The sequence below is a fragment of the Odocoileus virginianus genome, chromosome 9 (genome assembly GCF_023699985.2).
Source record: "Odocoileus virginianus isolate 20LAN1187 ecotype Illinois chromosome 9, Ovbor_1.2, whole genome shotgun sequence".
NCBI classification, from domain to species: Eukaryota; Metazoa; Chordata; class Mammalia; order Artiodactyla; family Cervidae; genus Odocoileus; species Odocoileus virginianus.
This window is the reverse complement of record NC_069682.1, coordinates 25,093,659-25,099,294: the sequence shown is the minus strand read 5'-3', so window position 1 is coordinate 25,099,294 and position 5,636 is coordinate 25,093,659. Positions and strand designations below refer to the sequence as shown.

The following is a 5,636-nucleotide window of genomic DNA, read 5'->3' as shown; positions in this document are numbered from 1 at the left end:
AAGGAACTATCATACTGTTTTCCATAGTAGCTGCACTAATTCACATTCCCACTAATAGTGCAGGAGGATTCCCTTTCCTCCACACCCTCTTCAGCATTTATTATCTGTAGACTTTTTGATGATAGTTATTCTGCCTGGTTGTGAGTTAATACCTCATTGCTGCTATGAATCACTTAGAACAGGTATCTTAAAAAAATTTTATTTGGGTGCAAGTGGTCTTAGTTTCGAAACTCAGGATCTTTGAACTTCTTTCCCACATTGGGATCTAGTTCACCGACCAGGGATTGAACTGGGGCTCCCTGCATTGAGTGGGGAGACTTAAGCTCTGGACCACCAGGAAAGTCCCTAGGTACTTTTTATTTAGAGTTTATGCACTAGTTTGCCTTGAATATGTTTAGTTGTAATATCTATCAAGCAGTTTTTGAATGACAGTGTAACAATTTGCATTCCTACAACCAGTGAATGAGACTTTTGGTTGCTTCATATTCTTGACAACATATAGCTTTGTCCACCTTTTTAATTTTTGCTATTCTAATGGGTAGTCATGTCTCATTGTGGTTTTAGTTTGCATTTTCTTTATGTCACATCAATTTTCTTATGGTTTACATGTTATTCTCATTATTTAACTTTCAATCTACATATATTCTTTTTTTTTTTCTTCTTTTCAGTTCCCATTTTTTTTTTGGCTTTAAAATATGGAATGCTTCACAAATTTGTGTGTCATCCTTGCGCAGGGGCCATGCTAATCTTCTCTGTATCATTCCAATTTTAGTATATGTGCTGCCGAAGTGAGCACCTACATATATTCTTAAGTGAGTCTCTTATAAACAGTATAAAAATTAGGCCTTTCTCTTTTTCAATATAATTTGAAAATCACTCTCGTTGAGAAATTTAGTCCATTTATATTTAATATAATTATGGATTTGGCTAGAATTAAGCCTGTTCTCTTGTTATCTAATTATCCTATCTGTTCTTTGTTTATCTTTTCTATCTTATTTTAATCAAGTTTTTATTATTCCCCTCTATCTACTTTATTGGCTTTTTAGCTATAAATTTTTGTAGTACATTTCTGGTGGTTAACAGTTTGCAACTTTGTGAATATAAGAATCCTTTAATATTATAATTTTATATACTCTTCAATCTTATTAATATTGCCATATGTTTTACTTCTAAATATGTTATAAATCCTTCAACATACTGATATTACCAATTGCTTTAAACTGTAACCTTTTTGTTTCTTAACATGCATTTCTTATTCTTTGGGGAGAACCAAGGGTAGATGGGCAGGGAGAACTAACTCTGCATATAGGGATTCTATGAATTCCAATTCTATGAGTGATCTCTCTTGACAGAAGCAAATTTTCTCCACCCATGAAAGGCCTGTTTCTCTGCCAACACAGGCTCAGATTTGGCAACATTCCCAGCTGCCCTAGATTGCTGACCCTTTTGGAAGGGCTTGTTTTCCACTAGAATTTATTTCCTTTAGATTTCTTTGCATCCAAAGCTCTTCAGTGTGTTGAAAAAATATGTTTTTGGTCTATCATTTTAGTTTTTACAGTTGGAGCAATGTAATAGGATGTGGAAAGATAAAAGTTTTAAGTAACCTATATTTTATGACTTTCATACAAAATACTCCAGTAATACTGAATTCTGTCAAAATATTACTATTAGTTATGAAGGATATAGGGTAACTTCATAAAAACTCCAAGTTTAGTGATATATTTAAGATACACAAGGTATAGTCATTTATCAGAATGTTTGTTATTACCATAAGGTATAAATGTTCTATGTCCACAAATTTATCAAAATTTTTCATAGAATGAAATATGGTAACATTTGCAAAATGCTTTTCAAATTGTACATGTTTTGTGCATGCAAATCATGATAGTGCTCTACAATGAAATCCTCATTTTGGAAATGAGGATAGGTATGACATAGAAGGCCTTTATGGGACTGAAGATTTTATAAATAGACATACACACACACACACACACATCTGACCCTTCAACAATGTGGAGTTTAGAGGTACTGATCCTCTGCAAAGCTTGAATTGCATGTATAACTTTACAATCAGCACTCCATGTCCCAGGTTCCACATTCACAGATTTAACCAGCCAGAGTCATGTAGTACAGTGATATGTATTTACTGAAGAAATCCACATATAAGCAGATCTGTGCAGTTCAAACCCATACTGTTCAATATATAGAAAGAGACAGAGACACTGCAGCAGAAGAGTGAATAGTTACTGTGTTCCAGGCATTAATTTATTGATTTATGCTCGGTACATAAACGAATTCACCCTTACCATAATCTGATCTCAGAAACAGTCACCATTATTTTCCCCACTTACAAACGAGAAAAATGAACACAGACTACTCATGCAACTTGAATATGATCATTTAATTAGAAATGAGAAAAAGGATTTAATCTAACTGTAGAGCTGTCTCTATTTAAATTATTCTGTTATACTTTCTAAAGTTCTTTCTGGCTCTCAGTACTGTGACTTTATGATGAAAAACAAAATCAATTAACCTAAAATTTAAAAAAATCCCAATGCTTACTGAGTATAAAAGGTGAGAAATGAATGGAGAAAAAGAAACAATAGGAGTGGTTCCCTTTAACTTCTAACACTAAAAGCACGTAGACACAACACACAGATCCCAAGCCATTGTCAAAATGAAATTTTCTTTTCATTTGAATCCTTCCAATTATAACTTGAATATCCCTGAAGTCCATACCTAGGAACAACACTTAAAAAAAAAAAAAAGAATGGTGCCTACACAACCATGTACTTTAAACATACACAAATATGTAGTTTTTTTTTTTAAATTAAAATGGAGACATAAAAAGAAAAATACAGCAGGCTCCTCAGGAGGGTCATGAGCTGATATTTAGGATTCAAATTACGAACAGGGCTATAAGATGCCTGAAATGAGTAAAGAAATGAGAGACAGGAAGCCGTAAACCTTTTAAAAAACAGATTAAAATATCAGGGCCAGTTTGTCTAGGGTACCATATTAAGTACAGAATCTTTTATTGCCATCAAGACAATTATATAGAGAACACTCTCATTAAGGAATATGGCAAAAGCTGTTAGGTCAAATTTCAGGAAGATTGTTTAACAAAAAAAAATGTCGCTAAAAAATTTGTGAATTTATATGCAGTTGTTCTGCCTGATTCATTAGAAAGACTTAACAGGAGTGAGCAGATAGTTCAGTTTTTTATTGAGTAATCAGAGACCATAGATACAATAAACAGAGATGCAAAGATGTGGAAAATGGACAAATGCATGTTCAATTACTATCTTTGAACTGAAAGTCTAAAAACATCTTAATTCATGAGACTTCATGATTAAGTTATATTATTAAACATGATCAATTTTTCCCTCAGGTTCCTCAGTGGCTCAGTGTTTGCCCACTACCCTACCCCCCCCCCCCCACTGCCAAATTTATAAAGTCCCCATTACAGTGTAAAAATTCTACTGATATGAGAAGTTACTACATTCACTCAGGCCTAACCAAGATCATGAAGATGAAAGAACCAGCTGTAGCTCTGGATGGGGAGGGAGGGGGAGGGGGGTTCAGGATCGGGAACACATGTACACCCGTGGCGGATTCATGTTAATGTATGGCAAAACCAATACAATATTGTAAAGTAATTAGCCTCCAATTAAAATAAATAAATTTATATTTAAAAAACCAAATACTTCATTGTGAAAAAAAATTAAAAAAATTAAATGAAGAGGAATATCAGGTTAGCTGTGAGGGGCTCTAAACAGAGAACATGGCAGACTCAGAAACAGAGATGAAAACGGGAGAATGGTCTAGACAAGAAATTCCAACAAACATTGTTAGAATGAGGTTGGAGAAATTCCTTCTGCTGGCAATAAATGAGGAAATTCAGAATAGTGGTATCAAAATATGTATGTACCTCTGAATGCATATAAGAATATTTTGCTACCCTGGCTTGATGTAATTCTCTCATCTCCTCATATAACAGCCTTGAATGAATGGTGCTTGGGGTAGGATGGGAGAGGAAATGAACTCCCTGCTAGAGAGAACTGAGGTGGAAAAAACTCAAGTTGCTCTGGGGCAGAGAGACGAAGAACATCCTTTGTCTTACTCCCTAATGCCTTACAAATATATTGCTATTCCAAAAGGAAATGTATGAGGCATGTAAAATCTTTGATAAGAGTTGAGTTTTGTAGGGAGCATTACTGCTATCCATAGGAATTCAAACTCAGTATACTTGTCCCTTGCCTTGTAGTGGACAGTTTGGTGTATAGGATATACATTTTGCTTTAATAAAGGGAAAGGACATGGATAAGAATATGAAGTTCAGGTTTTAATTGTTGGTCCTTGCTGTTAGTACAAACCAACTTTTTATAAACATATAATTTGTTAGGCCCACAATCTCCTTGACTGTAGAACAAAATATCATAAACATGTTTAGAATTTTTCAGATGACTTTACACGCATATCAATTCTACCCTCACAATAACCTTTAGAGTTATGTGAATTCCCTAGAACAGGTATCATTAGCCCACTGTACATATGTGAAACAATATCTGGGAAGCTAAGATATCTGAGCATCAGTTCAGTTCAGTCACTCAGTTTTGTCCGACTTTTTGTGACCCCATGGACTGCAGCACGCCAGGCCACCTGTCCATCACCAGCTCTCGGAGTTTACTCAAACTCATGTCCATTGAGTCGGTGATGCCATCCAGCCATCTCATCCTCTGTGGTCCCCTTCTCCTCCTGCCCCCAATCCCTCCCAGCATCAGGGTCTTTTCCAATGAGTCAACTCTTTGCATGAGGTGGCCAAAGTATCGGAGTTTCAGCTTCAGCATCAGTCCCTCCGATGAACACCCAGGACTGATCTCCTTTAGAATGGACTGGTTGGATCTCCTCGTAGTCCAAGGGACCCTCAAGTCTTCTCCAACACCACATACATACATTATGTCTATATGTTAGATGTATTAAAATATATAATTGACAAAAATATCTGCCTCCGACTTAAAAACAAAACAAAACTTTATCATTAGGAATAGCTGAAAATTTCCAACAAACATAACTCAAAAGTTATAAAAGTTGTTTAGACTAGTCGCCAGGAAGGACCCAGCAGAAAGGTATTCATGTGCACTGTGTTCAAAACTCTAACTGAAAATTCCTTTTAGACGACTTTCTCAGCCAGTAGTCAAAACGTACCTCAACACGAAGTATGTCGCCTCTCCACCGGCAGCGAGGCCTCAAATTGGAACCAGAAGCCCTATCAGCTAGTGGTCCAAGCCCTCGGCCAGAGTGGGTGAACTTCCGGGACCCAGACGGTGCCATCTATGCCTCACACGCTCGGAATACTGGGTTCGGGAGTCCTAGCCCAGGTCTGGAGCAGGAAGCTGGGTTACCCCATGTCAAGTCTGTTTCCTTACCCGCGTATTTCAGCGCAAGAAGCTTGAGTGAGGAGGTTTGAACTTGGAGTCGGCTCATTGTGGGCTGCGGTCCGGACCTGCGGTGAGAAGAACGCCCACGTTGTGCTTGACCGAGGGGAGTTGTTGCCACTTGGCGTTTTTGCACTCGCACTCCAGCCAGACCCCGGTGAGGACCTGTTAATCGGCGGGAGAAGGAGGAGCACGGAG

General features: G+C 37.2%; 1 non-coding gene across 1 annotated transcript; it reads right to left on the bottom strand.

Annotated features, from left to right (window-relative positions):
- Positions 1-689: 689 nt before the first annotated feature.
- Positions 690-796, bottom strand: LOC139036888 (U6 spliceosomal RNA). Its single transcript, XR_011489742.1, has one exon. It is a non-coding gene; the product is annotated as a U6 spliceosomal RNA (small nuclear RNA).
- Positions 797-5,636: the final 4,840 nt, after the last annotated feature.